Raw genomic sequence first — 26581 nt, 5'->3', positions numbered from 1 at the left:
CAGTCAGAAATAACCCCAAAGTTAATTTTGAGCTGGTTTATTTTTGGGAGACATGAGGAATGAGAGCAGCACAGCCCCTGCCTGGGAGAGATCTGTGGGGACCTTGTTCAAACCAACCTGAGAGCTTTTGGATGAATAAAGCAGAGAGAATACACACTGGTGTGTGCTACAGGGGAAATGAGGTCAGGCTCCCTCAATGGATCCCCCAGCAAGTGAAGACAACTCCAAAGCGCCTCGGACTTGCTTGGGAACGCTTCCAAGGACAAAAAGGACCCTCTCAGCTCAGCCCCCTCCCTCAATGCAGGCTTTGTGGTGCTCTCACTTCCAGGACAGCCAATATTCCTTCCTGCTCTGTCTTCCTCCAGCTCTGGGGCTGCAACAGAGCCAGGTTTGTTGGACGGCACAAAGGGACCACACAGCATCTCCCCCAGATGCTCTCCCCAGAGCAGCCCTCCTCCAGCTGCCCCTGCTCACAGCCCTGTTCCCCTCCTCTTTGCTTCAGCTTCACATGGCATAAAATACCAATTTCCCAATTCCAGACCAAATATTAGCTCATCTGAGCCCAAACAGCCAGCATCACCCACATCTATGCTCTGCCCCATCTCCTCTGAGCCCAACCCTGGAGCATCCCTCATGCTTCACAGAGACTGTTACCCCACACCCCACTGCTGTCCCCACCCAGGCACAGGACACCTTCTCCCCCAGCACAGCTGAAAGCAGGAGAGGAGTGTGAGCACTGCCACTTCCAGCAGCGTGAGAATGAAATCAGTTCCCTCCAAGAAACACCTAAAGAAGGAACAATCCAGTGTGGCTTTGTCAAAGACTGGAAAAGAAAAGAGGCTTTGGGGGTTATTTTTCCAGGGAAACTCAGTGATGCACAGGTAGGCAGAGCTCAGCATGTGGCAAGGCTTTCCCAGCAGCATCCCAGAAGCAAACTATATTACCATGCCTGACATCCGTCCCTCCCACCCTCCCCAAAAGGCCAAAATAATACCTTTGCTCTGGATACAGATCAGTTGGCAAACAAGCTTGCAGACACAATTATTTTGCCCTGAGAGGATTCTGCAGCTGCTCCTCTTTTCCTTGAGATCAATACCTAAAGGATAATCCTGCAGATTATCCCCCAGTTTGGTGGTGTTAGCTCAAACTCTCTTGTTTGCTTTATTTCCTTTATGAATTACAACTCCTTCTGGTTAGAGGAAGGGGAGGGGGGAGGAGGAAGCATTTTTATATCCTGCATTATCACAAATGAGACTTGTTATCACTGATTGTCTAGAGGTGGCTGTAAATTAATTCTGTTGCCTTTTTAGTCAAATTGAAACAACTTCTGAGAACACACCGATTTCAGGTCGTGACTCATCCCTTCCCAGAGCAGGGCAAACAATAGCAACCACCTAAACAAAATCAGAGCAGCTTGCTCTCTTCCAAATCTAGCAACTGCATTCTTTTAAAGCCAATCAAGCCTGTGGGAGTTTATTCTCCTGCAGGTCCCCTAGGCAGGAGGCAGCAGGGATCAGAAACATGTTCTTCAATGTGAAGGGTTATTTTTATTTGTTTTTAACCTGTCAACCTGTTCTGAAACCAACCACGCTCATCCCAAATAGCAGCTCATGACTCTTTACTGCTGGAAAGTTTCCCAGGTGGTAAACTTGAAGAAATGGGAGAATCTCTCTGTCGTTCCCAGGGTAGAGAGGCTGCTGCTAAGAGAAAGGTTTCTCTCAGGATAATTGCCACAAAGGGTTTGTTTGCTACCCACCAGATCAGATTCATAAAACTCCCTGACAGATCATCAGAAGCATCCTACAGAAGGGATGAAGGTATCTTCAAAGCCTGAGGGACTTCTGTGGGGTTGCTGGAATTTGGGGACCTCTGAAAATCCACTGGTGGACACAGGCAGCTCCAGCTCTCCTTTCTCAATCTGCCTGCAAAGGCAGAGGGTGGCATATTCTGCACACATTTCAGCAGCTGTTTAGTGCAAAACAACCTTGGCAAGAAGAACCAGTACATAAAGAAGTCATACAAACCACACTGGATCTACCAGCAAGCCTGATGTCCTGGTCCTGAACCTCCACCCAGGGTCCTCCCATCAGCAAAAAGGCTTCAGAGTTCCAAGTGGGAGTTCAGACCCACTGATTAAGAATCAACCCACACTACACAATAGTGACTTGAACCTCGACATGAGCTTTCCCTGCACGGGCATCGTGTGCCACGTGTGGCCAGCACAGCCCCCACAAGCTGAGTCCTCAGGGCAAGGGTGAGTGGCAGCCTGTCCCAGGCAGGGCTGCACCAGCCAGGCTTGGTGCTACAGGTGATGGAGACCCTGCCATGCCCGTGGAGCTGAGAGCCAGCAGCAGGGTCGTGTAGCTAAACACTGGACATCCAGAAAGGCAGAGCCAGGCATGACCCACCTAAGTACCTCCTGCCACTTGACAGTTCCATCCTACCCATGTTCCAGGCGCTGTCGGTCTGTAAAGGAGCAGACAAGGGGAGGGAGTGCCCGTTAATGAACTGAGAACTCCTTCCCCTCTATTTGTCTGCTCGAGGCTCAAAAAGACAGCCTGAATATCAATGCTAATTGTTGCTTGCCGGGGGATGCTGTGGGCGGAGAAGGGGGAGGGGGGGGAGCCTGGGGGCTGCCTCCCTCCTCCACGGCCACCCCGGGGCCGCACGGTGGCAGAGCCGGTCTGTGAAACCTTGCTGGCCGATGGCAGCCCCAGCAGCGATGCAGGACTGGGGACCCAGCCAGCTTCCAGCCCCTCCAGCAGCCAGAGCCACCACAGGACCTGGTCCATCTCCCCTATCTCCACCCTACCTTCATATCAGCATCTCCAGCACAGGATCATCCTGGGAAGCACTCGCTGCTGGCTGCATCCCTGAGAAGGGCATCAGTTCCCATCAGGAGCGATCTCTAGCTTTGTTTCTGCCGTTGGAGATACAGACCTGCCCACGGGTGCTGTGAGGGGACAGCACACAGCATCCCCCAGGATGCCACAGCATCCCTGTGCCCAGCAGCCCAAAATCAAAGGTACCACGTACCCGCTAGTCCTGACCTACAGACCTTGCCCTGCCCCTCAGCCCCCAAAACCCTGCACAGGAACCCTGTGAGCGCTGAAAAGCCATCAGAGAAGAGCAGCAGAGTCTACACAAACCTCACACCTCTTCCAGGAGGTTGCACTGAAGTTGCACCTGACTTTCAGCATCAGGTGTATTCCCAGAGATCTCTCAGCTACAAAGGATTTCTAGTGATGTTTTCCAATACGCCAGTTTTCTGCTTCTGTGGTTTGGTTTGGGGGGTGTTTCTTGTTTGTTTGGGGTTAGTTTTTGCTGGCTGGGAACTTTCGATAAGGGGGAAGATAAGAAAAGGACCCTTTGGGTACCAAACCCGCCGGGTGCCCGGTGGGTGAAGCGACAGGGTTACAGTCCCACAAGGTGGCAGAGCTCCATCGCTCATCGGCGGCCACCGAAACGCCGTGCGAGAGGATGCTCCAAGCTCTCCCGCAAAACGCCGGGGGTCCTGGCTCCTCCGCACCGAGGGGACCCCTGCGAAACCCCGCAAAACAAGGGGCTCCTCATGTTGCTGCTTCAGCATTTCGCAGTTTCCCTGCGCTGGGTATAAATCGGGCTTGCAGCTGCTCAGACAGCAGGAGAAACTGGTTTTAGGGGGTTTGGCACAGGTCAGGGGAAGGAAAACCAAGAACTCCACAGTCTGGGGCTGCACTGAGGTTTCTAAGGAAGTTTTGTGGGGAAATAATTAGGATTTTTTCAACAAGGGGATTTTAAACCGGGGAATAGAATGCAAACTCTCAAGCAGGCAGGAGTGGCTGTACCAGCTGTAATGGTGCAGCAGAGCTGAGGGAAGGAGGGAAGGATTGTGCTGGGGTTTCAGCCCTGAGGCTGAGCACACAGTGGCCCATCAGCACAGAATTCCTGACTTTCATCTGTGCTGCCCCGGTGTATAAAAACACCTTTGTACCCCTGTTGGGCTCATCCCTTCCCCACTTTTTCCTCTGAATGCTTCTCTTAGATTAAAACCCCAGAGAACCAGGCAGGTGGCTGGGAAGTGCTGTGGGACTGCAAGCCAGGAGGGGTCCTCGTGTACATAAGGGAGGGATCACAGAGTTAAATCCTGTCTTTTCAGCATCTAACATTACCTTTTCAGATTCCTTCCCAAACAGTTCAGAAACAGGTGAAACCCATTGCTCTGGAGCCACCCCACTGCACAGTTAAATGGTGATAATCCCAGCAATACATTTAAGTGCCTATAGCTTCAGAACAACTGAACTCCCCAAAAGTCTAAAGGAAGAAGCACCAGCAAGAAAGGAAGGAAAAAAAAACCAACCAGCCCTATTTTTTATGTTTCTCCATCAGTTTAGAAAGACCTGCAAAGTAATTGCAGCTAGCTGTCCTTCCCAGTCCTATGGTGCCAGTGGGGTTACCCATCACTCCATGCTGGGCAGATGCAAGTTTGGGTAAAGCAGCACATTCCTGCAGGTGTCTTTTTCACTGATGTCCTTGGACTCAGGGTTTTCTCCCATGCAATCCACTTTCATTATGTCTTAAGCCTCTCTTAGCACTAAGAACTTGTTTCAGAGCTGGCTGGTTTTAAATAACCATCAGGGCACAAGTTTGGAGATGGGTCTTCAAAAGAGAGAAGCAAACTTTGTCCAGTTCAGGGCTCCCTGGGATGAAAAAAAGCCAGGGATCTCCTGGAGAGAGTCCAGAGGAGGCTACGAAGATGATAAAGGGGCTGGAGCATCTCCCCTGTGAGGAAAGGCTGAGTGAGCTGGGGCTGTTCAGCCTGCAGAGAAGAAGACTCAGGGGGGACCTTATTAATGTCTATCAATATCTGAAGGATGGGCTGCAGGGGGAAATGGGCAGCCCCTTGTCAGTGTCTGTGGGGACAGGACAAGGGGCAATGGCTGCAAGTTAGAGCAGAGGAAGAACTTTTCCCCAGGGAGGGTGAGGGAGCCCTGGGACAGGCTGCCCAGGGGCTGTGGAGTCTCCATCTCTGGAGAGATTCCAGCCCCGTCTGGACGCCGCCCTGTGCAATATGAGCTGGGGAGCTGCTTTGGCAGGGGGTTGGACCCCATGAGCTCTGGAGGTCCCTTCCAACACCTCTGATTCTGTGAATCACCATCAGCCCAGCGAGTGGACAATGAAAGGTTTCATGCATGGAGCAGAAATCAGAACAGTGGGATCTTTAAGGAGGATGCTCTCCCAAGTGATGTGAAGCTACAGCAGGAATTTTCCATCCGAGGAGCCGCGCTCAAAGGAACGGGCCAATTTGCTGAAGCAAAATTAAACCTTCCCTCACTCAAACCCCCAAATCAACAACCTGACAAACAGTTACCATGGCAACCGGGGGGGGAGGGGGGGGAAGTCACAGAAAACTCAGATTTCTCCCCTCTGATGAACTGAGAAAAAACAACTTCTAGTGGCATTGAGCATCGCTGCAGGTGCCGATGGCGAGGTGGCCACAGCAGCTCAGCCACCATGGGCTGGGGCTGGGGCTTACACTGAGGTGCTGCAGGGCCAGGGCAGAGCTCATGATTTGTTAGTGCAGAGTCTTCTTCTTCATCAGCCTGAGAAATGCTGTCAAGCCCTGACTGATTTGTGGAGAGCTTGCTTTGCTACTTTCTAGGAGAAGGGGAAAGCCCTTGAGGGAGCTGCATTGAGAGGGCCCCAGAAAGGAAAGGAAAACACACAGGTTCAGAGAAACCCAAATTTATAATAGATGGATTTGGCCCATGGGTCCCAAAAGCCTCAAGTTTGTTGCCCCCAGCACTGTGCCAAGACCCTGGCAGTGTGTTTCCAAAAAAAGGGTATTTAACAGCTGTATTGATCGGTTCTTGAGCTATGCAGCACCTTGAAGTCAGGTGTACAGCAGCCAAAAGCCACAGACCTCAGCTTCCCTGGGCTACCACCACTCCTGGGGCTCCTCAGGAGTGCTCAGCCCTGTCCACCAGCCTCATGTGATAGAAAGGACCAAGAAAATCCCACTTTCATAGCGGTGACACATGCTGGCCTCTGCTATTTGATTGACTCCATCCTCTTCTCTAATTAATTTTCAATTCTTTCAAATAATTGTACTTATGCAGAAAAGTGCTGTCAGTCCAGGGTGTTTCATGGCAGAGGATGCTGCTGCTATCAAGACAAGCACAAAGGACTTTGTGGATCACAAACACTGCAGGTCACACCATCACCTCAAGGCTTTGCTCCTGCATCTGAGCAATATGTGCATCCTTCACCCTGAGCATCATCCCTCACCCCATGGGATGGGCTGAGGTAAAGGCATGTTTGCTACTGGTCAGTAAAAAACCTCTTAAAAAAAAAACCCCAACAACCCACACAGCCTCTGCAAACATCCCACCCCTCCAAAGAGACCTCAGACAAACCCCACAGCACCCTGACTTTTAATAAAAGCAGCCTTTGCCCAGTCCAGGAGGTGATTACTGGCTTCCCAATGCCTCTGTTGTTCCATCTGTGGATATTTTTATCTTACCAACAGAAAACTCAGCCAGCTCTGAGGAGCCAGAACTTGCTTGTGAGCCCCTTTCCAGGTTGGCTACTCTGCAGGGCTCATCCACACCTCACCACCAGCCTCACCTGCCTTGCTACACACTCCTTTTGTACCTTTCCCTTAACAAAGTGGCTTTTAATTCTGATGCAGTACTGCCAGTTCTCAGAAACAGCACAGAAAGGACATTACAGTCCCCTCAGGTTTCTATAAACACGTCCTGTTTACTGTCCTTCGTGGTGACTGTCTGAGCAGAAACGCTGCAGTTTGGGCAAAAACAGGGAGAAATTGGATCCATCTCTTGCTGTGCTCACATGAGGCTGGGACCGTGGCTTGGGCAGCTGCTTTAAGGAGGTCAATAAGGTCCTTATTAAGGGAGGAATTCTCTTAATGGTTAAATATACTCTTTGGTAACTTGTTTTCTTCTTCCCACTCTCCCTGACTCACTCTGGTGACCCCTCTGCATCCTGAGCACACAGGCTGGCAAAGCCCCATCAGCACCCAAACCGCTGACACCCATCCAGAGGGTGCTGGCTCCCAGGGAGCAGAGATTCCCAGACACGTGGGATGAGAGTCAACCCAGAAAAAAAAGAGTGCCTCCCTTCCCCCTTGTTTACAGCCCTTCACTGAGTCATCAAGTAAACACATTATTATTATTTATTTTTTTGCACAACTATCATTTCCAGCCTGTGATTCCAGCTAATTTAGAGCACAGCAGTGCCAAGCAACAATGAATTATGGAGAAAGATTATGGGAAGGTTTGACACCATTAATGTTTGGAGGAATAAATGGGACTAGACTGTTAAGTATGATTGTTTTCCCTCCTGTCTGTCTTTCCTTAGGGTGCCTATCACCAGAGCACAAGTGCCACGTGCATTAATTAATTGAAACAACACATTTACATGATTAGGGATTAACTCTTGTGCTTCTCCTTTGGCTAATTACTGTATCTATAGATCTATTTAGAAAGAAAATACCTTGGGGAAGACAGGAGCCCTCAGAGGTTATTGCATATAAACTGGCTGTCAAATTCAGGGATTAGGAAAATGCTCACTTCTCCCTTGGCACCTTATATTTGCTTGGTTTATTTCTCTTGACTCCCATGCAACATCCACACTAAGTTTTAGGAAGAAAACACTGCTGAGGTTTTTCTTCCCTCATTTTGCTCCCCAGTTTCCTGATTGTCATCCTCAGGCTGCTCACAGACTCCAACTATCAATACACCCAGGTGGAAAAGATTGTTTCACAATAGGGATTTCAATCTGGTGGATTAATTAATTGTTCATGCTCAGGATGCTCTTCAGGTCTCTGTGCTCAGCTCACAGGGAAGAGAGATCCACAATTTCAACACAACAAGCCCTGTATGGCAAAAAAACCCCTCACCAAATAATTTTCTATGACCTTTTGGATAAAAAAAAACACTCTTCCAGCTTACTCTTAGGGGAATTCCTCCCATACACACCCCCCAAGAGTTGTGCCTTGACTCAGAACTCACAGAGGAGGACAGCATTTTGCCAGGAGCAGGAACCCTCACCTCAAGACTGATTGTCATTTGATGAGAAGTCAAGCTCTTCTCAGATGAAGACCTATTTTTGCCAGGGAATTCTGCATCTGAACTATCCCCTTGAAAGACTTCAAACACCAGCCAGCATCAACAGAATGAAAGCCAAGATCATCTTCCTTAAAAGCACTGCCCTCTAACAAGCACTATGCAGGTGGCTGCATAGACCCAGGTTCCTACTCCTTCCAAAAGCACTTGGATTAGCCCATCACACAATTAACTCCAGAGAAACACCAAGAATGAGCAGAGACTCTGTCACTTCACACCACAGGGATGGCTGTTCCCTATTTCATTTTCTTTTTCCTTCTGTAGGAGGCAGGAATGAGAAGAGGCAACCCTTCCCATGCCCAGATGCAACACCCAGCTTTGTATTAGGCCATAGAAATGCTTCTTCCCCAGCAGAAAACCACACAAACTATTGACTTGGAACACCAAGGAACACTTTATCACACCTTAGAGCTACCCAAGCTAGAAGAGGGCATCCCCTCCCCTTAAATAGGTCCTGGCCAAAACCTCTACAAAATAACTAACCTCAACATCTTCCAGAAGCTGCTCCCCTCCTTGCCAAGCCTCTGCCATTTATAGGCTGAGGAGGAGATGGGAGAGGAGACTTAATTCATTAATTACTTGTACCTGAGCCAGTCTTATTTCTTTCCCCAGCTCCTGTAGTGCAGATTTCTGTGCTCCTGGCAGGCTGAGGGAGAGGATGCTGAGCCCGATCCTCCTGCTGAGTTTTCTCCTGATGGGTCACAGCAAACTTCAGCAATTCAGACTCCTCCTTTACCCCTTTACAAACCTTCCATTTTACAAATGCTTGCAAACTGCCTCCAAAAGCTGCAGTACTTTCATGGGCCTTGATCTGCCATGGGACAGGCTGTTTCCCTTTATTTCATCATTTCTGTAATGACTTGGGCCCCTTAAGTATCATAAATAAAGTACTCCTGTAAAACAAAGCATCACAGCTATACAAGCACATGTTGATTTTTTAGGCTTAGATTCTGGTTTCCTGCTCTCTACAGCCAGAAAGATACATTTGGGGGGGGGGAGTGTATTTCATTTGCTCTAACTCCCACAAAGACAACTGCAATTAAAACAAGCTAAATGGCTCTTATCTTTTCTTAAACTCGTCTTGAATTATGATCTCTGCTAAACAAGCTTTGATGGTTGAAATAAAGTAAAACAATGCTTTGGTTTAAAGGGAAAAAGCAATCACGAAGTCAACCATCAAAATTATTCTTTCCTTTTGATTTTGACAGGTTTTTAGGCAAGTAACACATTAGCTCACAATGAGGAGGTTCAAGAAGCCCACTCATTTGTTTCTTTTCTGTGTACAGAAAGGAAAAGGAGAAGAAAAAAACCCCACAAACCACTACACAAGTGTTTCACTTGGCACTCCATTAGCAGGCAGCCCTTAGCTAGGCTTTAATTAGTGGAGCTGCTGGCTGTGGTCATGCACAGTGCTAAAAGTCTTCCCCTGCAAGTCCAAAGCTGTTCTTATATTTACACTGACACCACTAATGAAGCTGGAGAAGGAGCAGACGTGTTGGTCCTTGGGATGGGTGGAGTGGGTTTCTACACCAGCTGATAGGCAATAAATATTTCCCTGTCAAAAACCTGTGGTGTGACTCACAGGACTAAAATTAGGCAGCTGCTGCATCTGGCTGGAGGACAGCAGCAGGTAAAGCCAGCAGTGTTAGCTGGTGTGACTCATGGCAAGGAATAGGTGCTTGGAATATAGCTTCATGAAGGTGGGTACAGCTGGGAGGTGGGCAAGTCCCAGCTGAAATTGGAACTAGATGATCTCCATGGTCTCTTCTGACCCAAACCTTTCTATCATTCTCTGAGAAGGGAGGGAGCAGCTGTGCTGAAGATCCATCGGTCAGGAAGGTCCAGGCTCTTCTCTAAGGTCTGTGCTGCTCCTGTGAGGCTGATGAGTGCAGAATGGTCTTCAGAAAGCACAGGGGAAAGGAAGAAGTTTGGTTTCGTGGGTGAACACCAGAGTGTGTTCCCTGCCTATGGTGACCTGTTAGCAGAGAAAGGTGTTTGAACAGCAGCAGCTGGAACCTGCCAGCAGAAAACTCACCTTGTAAATTCATCACCTGCTCCTGGCAGGGAGGGAGAGAAGCCACCCCAGCAAACCTGCAGAGAAAGAAATCCCCTATCAGCTGTTTCCCAAGGCTGGGGGTCTCCCAGGACACAGCTGAAATGAAAAAGACACCTCAAGCACAGTGACCCCAAGATAGCCAGTAATTCACCCAAGGCTGCAGAGGACCACAGGCAGCATCCCCCTCATCTTCCTCCTTCCCAAGGACTTGCCTTATCCATCAGAATCCCAGTTCATCTTGGCTTTTCTCAAGTGTTATTTTCCTGGTAGAGGTCTCAGATTTTATATTCTCCCATCAGGATGATGGAGTATGGGAGGAAACAAAGCTTTAAAACTCTCTTTCTTTATTTTTTATCCTCTTTACCTGAAGGATTTCTCAGTAGTATTTACAGACCAGCAGTTTTGGGTTGGTAAAGAGGCACTTGGGGATTGCACAAGTCCACCAGTCTATTATTAATAGTAAAGCACCACACTTGTTAAACTGTGTCTGGATGCCCAAGTTGACAGGCTGCCCAGAGAGGAGGTGGGTGCCCCGTCCCTGGGGGTGTTCAAGGCCAGGTTGGATGGGGCCCTGGGCAACCTTGTGTAGCTCCAGGCCTGGAGGTTGGTGTCCCTGCCTGTGACAGGGGGGTTGGAGCTCTGTGACCCTTGGGGTCCCTTCCAACCCAGCCCAATCTGTGATTCTGTGATCCCATATTTACTCCAGTAAGGTTTATTGCACGCCGCTGTCCCAGCAGCTGCAGAGCTGGCTCTCTGCCTTCCCCCCTTGCAATGCCACTGTGCTGTGGCAGGCAAAACCCAAGTAGCAAGAAAAAAGGTGTTAGCACAGTGCCATCACTTCCCCCTCCACAGTGATGGTGCAGGGAGTGGGGCTGACTGTTGGTTTCACCTATCCAAAACTGTTCATGTTTTAAGAGGAATTTTACTTGGTTTGAATGAGGGGAAGTGTTTGTAGGGTTGGGGTTTTTTTCCCCACACCTTTTTGTCTTCAAAAAGTGGAGGAAATTCTGCTCAAAGCCAAATTATCATTAAAATGACATTCTTCAAAAAGAACAAAGGTTTGAAGGTGGGTTGGGACTTTGTAATGATTGCTGAGATTTTCCTTTTCACTCTTTGGAGTGTGAATAGATTTTTTATTTATTTATTTATTTATTTAAATAACAAAAATCCTTGCCTAGGAAGAGCATTGTTCCCTGCCTAGGTCTTTTGCATACATCAATTAAAAAAAAACCCAAAACCCAAACCCACACACCACCTTCTTTTGAAGGCAGAGTTTAATTCCACTAGAAGGAACCAGTTTGTGCAGCTGGAATACTGGACAGTCACTTGCCTGATGGCTAAATTACAGATTTTAAAAGATATAATCAGAGGAAAGTTTAAAAAATACCAACTCAACCTTCTGACAGAACCTGTTGTTGTTTTACCTCTTGGATTCTTTCAGGTACTGAAAACAAGCTGCAAATTAACCCAGACAAACTCATTTCTTGGCAGGCAAGTATCTCAGGAGATGAGCCCAAAGGCAACAGCAGGTCAATAGTATCTTCTTGGGATTTCTTCCTCAGGACTATGAGTATTTTGTACCTCAGGAATCTTTACTCCAGTTGCTCACCCTGCTGAGGATTAATTCTCCCTGGTCCATCTTGGTTCAGCAACCTTATCCAAACCTATCCCTGAGTGTGCAGTCAGGGCTTTGATTGTTTTTCAAGAATCAAAATTTCCTGTACAAATTTAATTTTTAACAACAATTTCTTCTCCCAAGATGCCAAATTTGCAAAGACCCTCCACCCCTTTCTCCCCGACTAACTCCACCGCCTGCAATCCCACAGGAGCTCAGCATTCCTGCAGGAGCATCCCTCTCCTGCCTGGGAAAACACTGAGAGGAAAAGATCACAGAATCCCAGGGGTTGGAAGGGACCTCCAGAGCTCATGGGGTCCAACCCCCTGCCAAAGCAGCTCCCCAGCTCATATTGCACAGGGCGGCGTCCAGACGGGGCTGGAATCTCTCCAGAGATGGAGACTCCACACCCCCTGGGCAGCCTGTCCCAGGGCTCCCTCACCCTCCCTGGGGAAAAGTTCTTCCTCTGCTCCAACTTGCAGCCATTGCCCCTTGTCCTGTCCCCACAGACACTGAAAAGGGGCTGCCCATGTCCCCCTGCAGCCCATCCTTCAGATACTGATAAACATTAATAAGGTCCCCCCTGAGTCTTCTTCTCTCCAGGCTGAACAGCCCCAGCTCCCTCAGCCTTTCCTCACAGGGGAGATGCTCCAGGCCCTTCAGCATCTCTGTCCCTCCTCTGGACTCTCTCCAGGAGATCCCTGGCTTTTTTATACCATGAAGGTGAATAAGGAAGAGAAGCAAAAGGATAGGTGATGGGGAGAGGGAGAGCAGCAGGAAGTTTGTCATCTCCCTGCAGCCATCTCCTGGAAATTGTTCCTCCCTTGTTCAAGGAGTGGTGCAGGAGCCGTGCAGGGCAAACTGGGAACCCCTCCTTAGACCTCTCTGCCCATTCCCGTTAGCAAAAGGCACTAAGTGCAGTCATTTGGGAGTTGCTTTCAGACTAAACCTATGGTGAAACACTTTCTTTTGTCAGGTTTCTTAACGGTGTGGGTTTTGGGGTTTTTTTTCATTGAAAACACAAAGTGCAGCTATTTAAAGATTAAAAGAGAATCCATAATCCACAAGAAGTGCTGCAGAGTCTTACAAAATTAGCCCACACGTTCCTTCAGCTAATCTGAGAGCGTAGCTCCCGTTTGACACACTGGGAAATATTTCATAACATTTGCAATATTCTCAGCTCCACCTCTGAAGCTCTCCCCAAAGACTGGTTCTTTCCCTGTCTCTGCATGGATTTATAATCACCTGCCAACATCTGCACAGAGCCAAAACTATTCGGGGGGTTTAGTGCTTTGAAGTGACGATGCATCAAAGCCCAAGCGCAATCGATGCCGCCCCCACATCACCTCCAGTCTGATCAGAGAATCCCAGACTGGGCTGGGTTGGGAGGGACCCCAAGGGTCCCAGAGCTCCAACCCCCCTGCCACAGGCAGGGACACCAACCTCCAGGCCTGGAGCTACACAAGGTTGCCCAGGGCCCCATCCAACCTGGCCTTGAACACCCCAGGGATGGGGCACCCACCCCCTCTCTGGGCAGCCCCTTCCAGCCCCTCACCACCTGGCACCCAGCTGCAGGAACACTCACACAGCCACCAAGCAGTGGGAGCAGAGCAGGTCATGGCCAGGCTTGTGTGTGGAAACAGTTACTTACCCAAGTGAAGGAGCACTGATTAGCCAGCAAATAATGAACAGCCAAATTAAAGATGAGACCTAAAAAGCCTGGCCTTCGTTACCAGTGAGAGGAAGCAGCTGGCTCTGAGCAGCAGTGACAGGGCTTCAACGTGGGAGATTTCAAAAAATATATCTATTTTTAAAAAGAATAAGTAAAGTCCTTCACTTCTTTGGTCAATTCATGGTATCCTTGGGCTTCTCAGCAAGTACTTTGTGTCTGTAGGGAAAGAAATGTATTTTATAGGAGCTTAATGTGATTTAGTGTGCACACAGGTAGACTGGTGTTTGCTTTTGCAGGCGTAATACACAACGACTTACAAAGAAGCCTCAGAGAAGAATAATGTTTCTGTACTTCAGGATGAAGGACTTCTTGTTGTTTCCACTCTTATTTGTACGAACCCCAGTTTAAAGCAGTGCTGGGTTTGAACAGTTGACAATAAAAGCCAGGGTGAAGATCTAAGCACGCAGACACACACTCACCCTCCGCTCTCCCTGGGCAATTAAACGAGCTCATATTAATTCTCAAAGACAGTGCCATCATTACACTATTTTTCTACCTAGTAAGAACCATCTGTACAAATGTACATAACATTTTCTGCTGGATTTTTATCCCCCAGTCCTTGCATTAATTGAATTGTCAGGACTGTTCTCCTCTGTCATGGTTTAACGAGGCTTTTTGGCTTCACTCACACTGCAGAGAAGCTGTGGGCATGATGCTGAACGCTTTCCAGCCCCAGCAGCTGAGCTACGAGCTCCATTCTGTATGGTAGAGGTGGGAGCATTCAGGACTCTGGGATGGCTTTGGGGTATAGGATGAGCTGAGTCCACACCGCAGCCTGAAAGGGTCCGTTCCTGCAGCTTCTTGGCCTGGGAATGAGGTTGGAGTGCACTGTGCCCAAGAGATTTGGCAAAGTGGTGGTGTCCCACTTCATCACCCTGCCCCCTCCATGCCAGGCAGGTTTTACACAGGAGAGTTGTTAAATAAAAGTGATCCCAGTTATCACCACACTTAAAGCAAACAGTGTTGTTAGCTCATCGGTGCCTGTTGCAGGGGATGCCAGCTCATTTACTGTGTGCTGATTAACAGTGCAAAGCCTCTGCCAGCATTTCCCTCCTTTCCCAGAATACAGAAGGCTCAGGCAGGCAGAGTTCAGCCTCTCAGTAACTCAGCTCATGACTATTGCAAAGCTCACCAAAGCACGTGGAAAAATAGTGACCTGCTTGGAGAGCAGCAGCTGGAGAGGCAGCAGGATGCCCGAGGAGGAGGAGGATGTGTTTGGGTTCAGTATAGGTTTGGGGGGAACCCAGCTCACCCTTGCAGCAGGGGTGATGGAGCATGGCAGGGGTTGCTAGTGGCATCTCTTGGAGATGAACACGGGGGAAAGCTGCTGTGTCAAACCTCTAGATGGAAATCCTGACCACTCAGCATGAGCACAGAAACCCAGGGAAGTCACCAGCATTGGAGACCCTCAGACAACTCCACCTTCTCAAGAAGTACCTCCTCATTTCACTGCCACCCCAAGAGTCCCTTCCTCTAACCAAATAAGTGTGAAATGAAATGATGGCCTCATCCAGATAATGGTTTTGCAACCTAGTAGGAAAGTCATAGAATCACAGAATCCCAGGGGTTGGAAGGGACCTCCAGAGCTCATGGGGTCCAACCCCCTGCCAAAGCAGCTCCCCAGCTCATATTGCACAGGGCGGCGTCCAGACGGGGCTGGAATCTCTCCAGAGATGGAGACTCCACACCCCCTGGGCAGCCTGTCCCAGGGCTCCCTCACCCTCACTGGGGAAAAGTTCTTCCTCTGCTCTAACTTGCAGCCATTGCCCCTTGTCCTGTCCCCATAGACACTGAAAAGGGGCTGCCCATTTCCCCCTGCATCCCATCCTTCAGATACTGATAAACATTAATAAGGTCCCCCCTGAGTCTTCTTCTCTCCAGGCTGAACAGCCCCAGCTCACTCAGCCTTTCCTCACAGTGGAGGTGCTCCAGCCCCTTCATCATCTCCACAGCCTCCTCTGGACTCTTTCCAGGACATCCCTGTCCTTGTCTTGAGGCTGGGGGGCTCGTTTTCCCCTGGGGACCATCTGTAACAAGGAAAGCGACAGCAGCTTTTACCTGTGCAGCCAGCCACTGGTGCTGTGACACTGCAGGTCTGCAGAGACCTCCACACTGAGCCACAGCCTGAGAGCAGCTGCTTGCCCTGCCAGAAGGAAGGGAGAGAAAAAAAGTCAGTGAGCCTCTCTTCAACTCAGACCATTGTTCTGACCTCTTTCTATGAACCGGTTTCCTTCCAAAAAGTCCTTTCAAACATCCCTAACATCACAGTCAGATGTTGTGACATCAGAGAAATCTTGTCTTTTTTTTTTCCCCCAAATAATTATTTAGTTTAAAATAGTCCTGCCTGGCAAAATCCTTGCACAGTGATAGAAAAGGCATTTTCATTAACAAGCCCAGCTGCTCCACCCCACAAGGCTGACAAGCTCTAATCAAATGGCATTCATGAGCATCCCCTGGTAGGAATTATTTGTAGCATCATTTGCTGGTGAATCCTTTCCCTGCACTTCAAAAATCCTTGCAACTGGATTTTTATCCTGATTTCCAAAGGAGATGAGGTTTCTGTCACTGTGCTGGTCACTTCTCATGTTCAGCTCACTACCAACACATGAAATCATTCAGTCATGGGTGGAAGAATGACCAGAAGAAAGGTCTCAAATATTAGTTTTGTGACAAATAAGGCCTGTGAAAGCAAATTAAATGAACCAGCAAGCTTCATCCCTTGCATGTTTTGTTGGCAACACGCTGCTGATGCAGTGGTGGACCAGTCTGCATCCATGCAGCCTGAGAGAAGCCCTCCCACTGCCCTGTCTCTTTGGGATGGAGGTTACTGAAATAAAAAGGGACAGATATGGGGTAAAGGATACAAACCCATGGGACATGAAAGCTCATTAGTTCCTCTGCTGTCTGAGATGCTGCAGAACGAACCCTGGGAAAGCAGCGCTGGCGGTAATGGGAGCGGGATGCTGTAAAACATGAATCACAGGCTCCAAATGAGAGAGTGGAAGTCAGGACCACACTTGTCTAATATTCTTTCCCGACAGCAATAGGAACACTTAGGGGAAAGATTCAAGGAGCTCTTGTACTTGGAGTTCTGAAAAACACTACAGAGCTCTTGAGGGACAATGTTAAATAAAATTGCAGGCATAAAAAACCCCCACAACATAAGTACTGCCATCCCCGTGTGGAACCAGGCCTGAATGCAGATGTGGCTGATGCATAGGTGTTTGGGGACAAGGAGGAGGGGAGAGGGGCTCCAGGGGTGCATTTCACAAGGGGGCTTTCCCCCACCAGAGCTGTTCTCCTCCACAAGCAGCTCTGGTTATGCGACGCTGTGTCACAGAGGAGAACAGGGGTAAAGTTTGGGGCTGACACGTAGAAAGGCACCAGGTAGCCCAAAGGTTTGTCTTACAAAACATAAAAATATTCCACTTGACTACTTCTAAAGTGACAGACAAGGTTTTCTGTACCCTGAAGTCACCACTGGAGCCTCCCCAACCCACTCCAGGTAGGAGTTCGGTACTGGACACACTCCCTAGTAGTAAGGACACTGAAGCAATGGAGCAAATCACGTGGGGAAAAGACTCCAGGGTTATGAGATTTGTGAAAACAGGATAGGAAAGGATAGATGAGAACAGGTAGACAGAGGAGCAGGTTTCTGTGCTGTCCTGATGCTCTCTCTCAGCCCTGTTTTCCACAGCTCTGACTGTATTAACACATACAGCTGCAATAGGGGAATTTCAGGCTGAAATCCCAGCCCTGTTGAGTTGAGGGAATTTCGCAATTAATCCAAATGGCTTCATTCTGATGCAGCTCTGTTTTGATTAGCTCTCCTCAGATTTTTGAAGCAGAGCTTCCATTTGCAGGAGACCATTATCCACTTGGAGGAGTGACTTGATGCTTGTTCCCTGAGGAGCACTGGGCAATGCCATCGTGGTTTAACCCCACACAGCAACTGAGCCCTACATACCAACTCCCCCACTCCCCTCCAGTGGGATGGGGGAAGAGAACCAGGAGGATAAAAGGGAGAAAGCTCATGGGTTGAGATAAGGATTTATTAAGCTTAATAAGCAAAGCAGAAACTGCACACACAAGGAAAGCAAACCCAGGAATTCATTCCCCACTGCCCATAGCAAGCAGGTGTTCAGCCATCCCCAGGACAGAAGGGCTCCATCACCCTGAACATCCCCCCATTCCTCCTTCCCCCAGCTTTATATGATGAGATGACAGCATATGGTATGGAATATCCTTCTGATTCACTGGGGTCAGCTGTCCTGGCTGTGTCCCCTCCCAGCTCCCTGTGCACCCCCAGCCCACTCACAGGTGGGGTGAGGAGTAGAAAAGCCCTTCCTTGGCTCTGTGTGAGCACTGCTGAGCAGGAACAAACACATCCCTGTGTTACCATCACCGTTTCCAGCACAAATCCACACCAGCCCCACACCAGCTCCTGGGAAGATGCTTAACTGTCCCAGCCAAAACCAGCACAGCTCAGTAGCAGAAGGTGGTTGGCTCTGATTCTCTTAGTGGTTTACCCAGGCAGTGCTTGGAGGGCCTGGAAACTGGCTGTTCTTTCTTCTGTTGGCTGCTTAGGTCGGATGTGCTGCACAGTCCCATTTGTCTCAAATTACCTGTACAGCATTAAATGGAGATGTAGAGAAATGTAGAGTTGCTGCTGTTGTTATTTGGGGGTCTTTCCTCCACTATAGCCTCAGCGTTAGGAACAGATAAAAGACAAAGGCAGAAGACATTATGGGAGCATTACCAGCTAGCTTTGAAAACAAATCAAAGGTAGGGCCTGTGGAAATGACGTTTGATGACATGGGATTTTGGGAAGAGAAGTTTGTTTTTTTCAAGATCAGTTGTTTGAATCCTCCATGAAATCCACTAATGCACCGTGGTGCCTCAGAAATCGGTGGTAATTTAATTCCACTTACTCTTTCCCTCTCCTGAACTGCTGTCTCCTCATGTCCTGTTCTTCCCTTTCAGTCCACTGCTCTGTTTCCATAGTTCATTAAGACGTAACTAAGGCTCTAAGGCTGAACAAACAAAGCCAGAAATAGGACAGAGCTGAATAATAATAATAATAATAAAAAACCCCAACTCAACATCCAAAGGGCTACATCAGGGCCCCGCTGGCTGCCACACACCGCAGCCACTTAGCTCATGACAGCCATGGGACCAAGGAGTCAGCGTTTTAAGTAGAAAAGGCCCTGGTTTCGTTAAGATCTTGCTCAGCTCTAGGTATTGCGGAGCTCTTGGGGCAGTAAGTTCACCACGTTATTAGTGGCTGGGATTGGCACCTAGAACTTCACCTTTTGTCCTCAGCAAAGACAAAAGGGAGCCAGCAGGGATCAGAGGATTAGCAGCTGAGCTGGCAGATCTGTTCACAGAGAGACAGGGATGAGTCATTTGTGTCCATTCTCCCTTGACTGCTGAACAAAAGGCACTTACCCTAACTGAGAATTACCGTCTTCACCAGCACAGCGCTGAGATTCAAGGTGAATTTTCCAGGCTTCAGCTCCAAGGAGTCCTTTCAGGCTCACACTTCAGAAGCCCTGTCCTGACAGCCAGCTGCAGCCCGCTGGCTTTGAAGGATGCGAAGTGTTACTCAGTCTGAGACATCAGCTGCTGGACCTGTCTCTTCAGATAGATTATCTGTTTCCTGGTGAGAAAAAGACCTCTAAGCCAGGCTGTGGGTTGTATTATGAAAGGAACCTCTGGGAGAAGCTGGGAGACCTGGCTGCACGTCAGCTGCGTTTCAGTAACACGTCTGCTCAGGGATGCTTTCGAGTGACAATGCTCTGGAGATGCTCCTCCAAGGAGCATGACACCTGCTCCCCCTTTGCAGATCCTTCAGCAGGCATGCACAACAATGATATTTATCCTTTGCTTGCTTACCCCAACCACAGCAAATCTCATTTCCTGAATTCACCCTCCCCATTTTTGTTCATTAAATTGTCTTTTCTTATTTACAGTGATGAGGCTGTTAGATGACACTTCTGGATGTGTGCAGATATTTGAGATGTACCCACTTCAAACCCTGCTCATGCCAGGAGTGGGTAGTTATGCTCAGACACAGTATGAAAAATAATATGCCAGGCCCAAATGTCAGATATAATCACAGGTGATATTAACCTCCCCAGTAAAATGAATTCACCCCTTTGTGAAATAACCTGGCTTTAATGTTCAAGATTGCTACAACAGATTAAACAGCAGCCCCTGATAAGTTGCCTACACTAAAAGCATCATGGAAATTGAAAACATAATGTACCTCACTTAAGTGATTCACACTATTAATATGTAGAGTTTTCTAAGCTATAGTTTTATCAAAGTTGAGCAGTGGGAATAAGGGAGGGTTTCTTTCCTCATTTTTTTTTTCCTGAATAACAAAAGGAAACAGATGCATTCATGTCCAGGGAAGAAAGGAGGAGTAAAATTGTTTCTGAGAAATAAAGGTTGGCACCTTGAGCAAAATCTATTCTACTCTGGGTAGCTGAAAAGGGAGAGTGCTCGCTGTTGCCCTGCCCTTTTCCTGAAGAATGAGTTTGCAATGACATTTCCAATCATATTTGCACATGTAACACGTGTCTCTATTCTTCATGAAATTATTGCAGTGTATCTCTCCATTGATCTCCTGTCCAGCTGGCAGCCAGCAGCTCAGTTACCCACCAGGGTCTGATTCCAGCTCGCTCTCTCCCCGTTTCATAGCTGTGTTTCCTCATCCAGAAATCCATCTGCCTCGATGCAAACCACCAGTCTGCAGGGCTTTGTGGCACCCAAAACCACTGCTGGCAAGAAGGGCTGGAATCCACTTTGTTAAACACAGTCTGCACAGCAGGGCTGGGACTTTCCACAGAACTCTCTACAAACACTTCAGCAAGAGCATTTCAATATTCAGAGGCTGAACTGAACCTTTGATGGTGCTGACCAAGGCCAGGCTCCAAAGCTGGTAGAAGATGATGGAGGAGAGACACTTCAGAGCCCTGTTTCTTTAAGTATGGGGTGTAGAAGTTGATCACCTCAGGAACTCATTGCATGAGATGACAGAAACATTAGTCATCAAAACCCCAAACCAGACACACACCCTTCTCCATCCATTCAAACAGGCAAAAGATAGTAGGTGTAATAAATAATTAAGAAGATTATTCTAGATTTTGATGCAAGCAAGTGCTAATTACTGTGGTAATATCGAACAAGATCATCTGTGGATGCTGACAAGAAAGGTTAAGTGGTTCATCACAGGATGGGCACACACACAACCAGCCCGTGTTCACCTGCAGCTTCCAAACCTTGTGAGATTTAGAAATACCAGATTTCCTTTCAATTACAGCCTCTCATAACCAATTTCAGTGGCAGTCCTCAGGCTGGGTATCTCAGCTCTAAGAGCTAAACTGTACTGTTTAATCTGCTTGTTGACTTTTCAGATTTAGAACTGCCAGAGCTGGACCTTTGGTCTAAAAAAAACATTGTGCAGCTGTTCCCATTCCCTTAAAGGCTGTTTAATATCCAGAGCTGCTCTCTCTCTTCTAAAATAGTACACCATGAGTCTAGAAATCCCTTGCCAGTGCTTCTGCAAACTTGGGATACAGCTGCCTTAAAGCATCCTTCCAAACAGACACTGACAGCAAAGACAGGACACCTCACCCATGGATTAGGCAGCTCTGGTTTTGTTTTCACAGTGCTGCAAACCACCTGTGTCCTGCCCCGTGGGAAAGGCAGAAGGATGGAAGAGGCCAAAAGCATCTTCTCTGCGGAGAAGGACCTGGGGGTCCTGGTAGATGACAGGGTGGCTGTGAGCCAGCAGTGTGTCTGGGGGCTGAGAGAGACAATGGGATCCTGGGGAGCATCAAGAGGAGTGTGGGCAGCAGGTCACAGGAGGGGATCCTCCCCCTCTGCTCTGCCCTGGTCAGGCCCCACCTGGAGTGTTGTGTCCAGTGCTGGGCTCCCTGGGATAAAACAGACAGGGATCTCCTGGAGAGAGTCCAGAGGAGGCTACAGAGATGATGAAGGGGCTGGAGCATCTCCCCTGTGAGGAAAGGCTGAGGGAGCTGGGGCTGTTCAGCCTGGAGAGAAGAAGACTCAGGGGGGACCTTATTAATGTTTATCAGTATCTGAAGGATGGGATGCAGGGGGAAATGGGCAGCCTCTTCTCAGTGTCTGTGGGGACAGGACAAGGGGCAATGGCTGCAAGTTAGAGCAGAGGAAGAACTTTTCCCCAGGGAGGGTGAGGGAGCCCTGGGACAGGCTGCCCAGGGGGTGTGGAGTCTCCATCTCTGGAGAGATTCCAGCCCCGTCTGGACGCCGCCCTGTGCAATATGAGCTGGGGAGCTGCTTTGGCAGGGGGTTGGACCCCATGAGCTCTGGAGGGCCCTTCCAACCCCTGGGATTCTGTGATTCTCAGTGCCACAATGAGAAGGCAGGAAAGCCAGCCCTCTGTGGCTGGAGACCCAGAAGGAAAACCATCTCTGTTTCTCACTGCAGCACACCAGTGGCCCTGATGGGCTTGAATCTGGCCATAAAGCAGCACTTGTGCAGATATTTCCATTTCAAGTCCCACATGGGACTACAAAAACTGGGAATGTGAAATAAGTGAAAGGAGCCAAAGGCTCTGGGGAAGAAATCCCAGTGTCTGCACTTACACACTCCTGTGTCAGGGCTGTGGGGTAATGGGAAGCCCATGGAGCACCTGATGGTTGTATTGAAAGGCAAGACAGCTGCAGGAATTCTCTTCCCTTGTCAGCCCTGGCTGTCAGCATCCTGCCATGGTGACACACGTGCTGGGGGTGATGCTGCCACATACAAAGCATCTTCTTTACCAGAGCAAGCCATGGGGTTTGCTGTGTTGCAGGCTCATCCCAGACAAATAATTTGGTACATCAGAGAGCCCTTCCCATTTCTCCTGGCTACACTCATGCCTCAGCCACAGCTGTTTCAAAAAAAGGATCCATTACCCAAATCATGGAGACCCCTACCCAGAGCCAGAGGCACTCACAGCTGCAGCCAGGAGGCTGCAGGAACAGAGCCATAGAGCAGCCCCAGGAGCTCACAGCTAATTTCAACCCAGGTAAAACACTCCTCAGCCTTTTATCTTACAGATCTAAGCATAATCAATCATGAAAAGCAAAAGCCTTGTCTAGTTCCCAACTATTCCTCAATTTGGATGGAAAGTGTTGCCTTTTTGGATGTCTTTGCACTTGGCAAGACAGGGAAGGAGGGAGCTGGGCTGCTCCCTAATGTGGCCAGCAAGGGGGGATAGGACCCACTCCTTAAAAGTGGGTTCTGACAGAAGATAAAGATCAGATCACTATAGGATTTCTGGCCACAACACTTCCTTGGTTTTTATTCCTCTGCTTCACAGAAAACTCCTGATATACCCAGTGAATAAAAGTCTCAGTGCACCAAAGCAATTTTCAGCAGCAATAGCCTGTGAAAAATATCATGAAGCATTATCACTCATTAACATTATGAGACAGAAAAGGCTGGGGCAGAGGAAAGGAGCTGAAACCTCTTTGATTCTTTTTTCTGCAGTGAAGTGGATCGCTAAACAAGCAGCACACAGGGTGAATCCACAGACGAGCTGGGGAAAATCTCTCACCTTTGTAGGTAAGTGGATAAACACGAAGGTCTGGGGGAGGCTACTCCACACCAAGGAAGGTTTACTCGTCTCATCTCTTTGCCTGTAAACACATCCAGCCCATTTCAAGCAGAATTTCACCAATTCACTTTCTGCAGGCAAGGCTTTCAAGAGATCAAACAGCACAAGAGCTCTCAGCACCCCCTCTCATTCCTGTCTGCGGGGAGAAAGGATATTTGCATTTTTTCCCAGGGATTGCTGTTGCCAAATTGAAATCTGGGGACTGAAAATTGAATCCTGCTGAGTCCTGATAACTCTCATTTCATGGGTCTGAACTTCTTACGGTTCAAGGTGCTGAGTAAAACTCACACTGACTTCAGCAATGGAAACCAGACCTTGCACTGGCACCCGCTGAAGCGGGTGGGAAGAGCTGACAGAGCAGCAGCCAACCAAAAACATCACCTCAGCTTTCAGCCTAGAAAATGAAAATACAATTACTCTGCTCAGGTATGTCCAGTCTGTCGTTTGGGGACCCATCCACTTGTTCATAGTTTTATTTATGAAGACAGAGCATGTTGAAGCTTAACCTGTACCATGCAGGTATCACGTGTGATGTTCTTAATAACTGGGCATTACAAACTCAACATGAGCCTGTCTGGAAGCCTCTCTTTCTGTGTTCTTATTCTCCTTAAAAGTTTCTGGCATGTTGGCCAGTAAAACATATTCTGTAGGTAGCTCATTGTAACTGTCATTATCAGGCATTTAACTTTAACAGGCAATGTCAGGATAATGTCTGTGCAGCTGGAAGCATCTCCATTTGCTGTCTTTCCTAATCAAGAATTACCTTATCTTTCTCGTCACAAGAGAAGATGAGCTTCCTCCTTTCCCACTGTTCCAGGTCATTTGTCATCAGAGATTACTCCAGATTTACAACACAGTTTTGCAGGGGCAGGCAGGGCCAGTGGGTTATTTTTCCTAGAGAACAGTGTGTAGATGTGACTTGGAATTGCTCTCGTGGTCCAGGGATCGAATCCAGCTAAACTCTACCAGCAGAAGATATTTAACACTGCAGACATTGATTCTACCCAACTCTGCACCACCCCAGGAAAGCTGGAGCATCCAGGAGCTACAAAATACAGTTCACTGGTAGCTGCTGAGCTCAGATGAAAGAATCATAGAATCCCAGCCTGGTCTGGGTTGGAAGGGACCCCAAGGATCACAGAGCTCCAACCCCCTGCCACAGGCAGGGACACCAACCTCCAGCCTGGAGCTACACAAGGTTGCCCAGGGCCCCATCCAACCTGGCCTTGAACACCCCAGGGATGGGGCACCCACCCCCTCTCTGGGCAGCCTGTTCCAGCCCCTCACCACTCTCTCTGCAAAGAACTTCCCCCTAATATCCAATTTAACCCTTCCTTCCTTCAGCTTTAATCCATCCCCCTTGTCCTGCCAGTCTCTGCCCTTTAACAAGCTGATTCCCCTCCTGTTCTTCTGCTCCCTTCAGGGACTGGAAGGCCGCAATGACGTCCCCCCACAGCCTTCTCTTCTCCAGGCTGCTCCAGCCCAGCTCTGTGTTACTCCTGAGCACTTCTGAACATCAGCCTACATCTGCAGAGTGGGTGGGAACAAACCTTCACCCCAGGAGCTGTCTGCAAACAAGGTTTTTCCCTATGGATTGGTTCTTCTCCATCCCTCCATACTCTCTCTACAGTCACTTAATGAACATGGGGCAACCAGCTCTGAGCCTGCTGCAAGCTCCCATCAAAGTGGGTGAATCTGAACACCAGACTCTGCAATCACTGCCTTCTGTCAGCAGCATGGACTTGGCTCTCAAAACCATGGGCTTTTCAACACAGTAAGTGAGCTTTGCCTGTGCTGGTAGTTCCCTACCCTGTTTCAGGGCTTTAGAAACACCGACCTTACTCAAGGTTGTATTGCTGGCTCACAAGTGACCTTGGAAATGCAGCAAGAAGTGCCCTGCAGAAATTACAGAAAAACTACAGGGCAGACATTCTCAGCCCTCAAATCACCCACCAGAAATCAGGTCTGCCCCATGTGCTGCTGGGTCTCTCAGGCATGGCTTTGCCTCCTGGAAAGAGATGTTCCTAGCTTGCTCTTCAGAGCACACACAAAACAAACAGCTTGTATTATATAAATAGGAATTAGGTGAATTAACATCAAGTCTACAATAAGCTGCAAAATTCCTCTACCAAAACAACCCATTAAACTGACTGATTTAACATTTCACACTAATGGGCTCATTGGAAGGGTCATTAATACATTGATATTTGTTTTTTCTGCCCTGAACCAAGAAATACAGACACATCCCCAAAGAGAAAGGCAGCACTTGTGTAGAACACAAGGCCAACTTCTTCTTTGTTCAACTTGAGAGAGAGATAATTGCAAAACACACTGCACAAAGACCCAAAAAACCAGAGAGCAGTTTGCACCCCCTTATGGTCCAGGCAAATTATGTCAGATGTTTGTTGGGGGTGTTTTATATTTACTTTTGCTCTTTGTCTTCCAGGAGAGGAAGGAATCCTCTTGCTTGGGGCACAGTGAGTTAAAATAGAACACACCCCAGTAGTTCCAGGAGTGTATGGAAGAGCAGGGTTCCCACATCATGACAGTATTTTACTCTTGGTCCAAACCACTTTAAGGGAACAAGATAAAACCTCTGTGGCTGGAGCAGTCCTTCAATGGCTTTCCTTCACTTCTGGCAATTTCTTCTGACTTCAGGGTATGAAAAAACCTCTGGAGGACAATAAATGTGATGCAAAGCTGTCCAAACTGCACAGGAAAAGTTAGCACAAACTCTGCCTGTGTTAAATGCTTGCCTCCTGGAAACAGGACAAACGAATTTAAGGTATACAGAAGAGGGATTCAACCCTTCTCCAGCACCATTCCAGTGAGCTCGTTAAACAGGTAATAGCACTGATGTTGCTCCTCTGAAGTCACTGATTTTATCAGTCTTCTCACTTAAGAAATGATCGATTTTCTCATATTACCAGGATAAAAACTAGCCTGTAATATGTAGGTCACGAACTCATCTATCTCCACCTTCCCTGTCTCTGGGCACAGTACAACTAGAATTAATGGTAATAATAATAAACTCCTTTGGAGTTTAACGATTATTCATTACCAGGAGTACATCAGTTCTGCAGTCTCCTCTTCCCTCAGATGCCTGACACCCTGGGCTACACTGCTTATATTTAAGAGAAACAATCAATAAGCACCACGCAGCCCTCAGCCTCGTAGGGTGCTAATTTCTCTGTTGCAGAGTTGGGCACACAGTCCCCTTCACTCCAGCTAACTTCCCGTGCCCAACAAAAATCCACACCCAATAAGACACATGATTAAAAGAAAGCATGTCTCCAAACCACATCTCACACCCGTGGTGACACCCTGGGACAACACAAGGGGACACTGGGGCTTTACAAGGAAGATGAATGGGGGGGCGTGTTACTCACCTGGCTTCATC

The sequence above is a fragment of the Gallinula chloropus genome, assembly GCF_964237585.1.
Source record: "Gallinula chloropus genome assembly, chromosome: 16".
NCBI lineage: Eukaryota > Metazoa > Chordata > Aves > Gruiformes > Rallidae > Gallinula > Gallinula chloropus.
Note: the sequence above shows the minus strand (reverse complement) of the source record.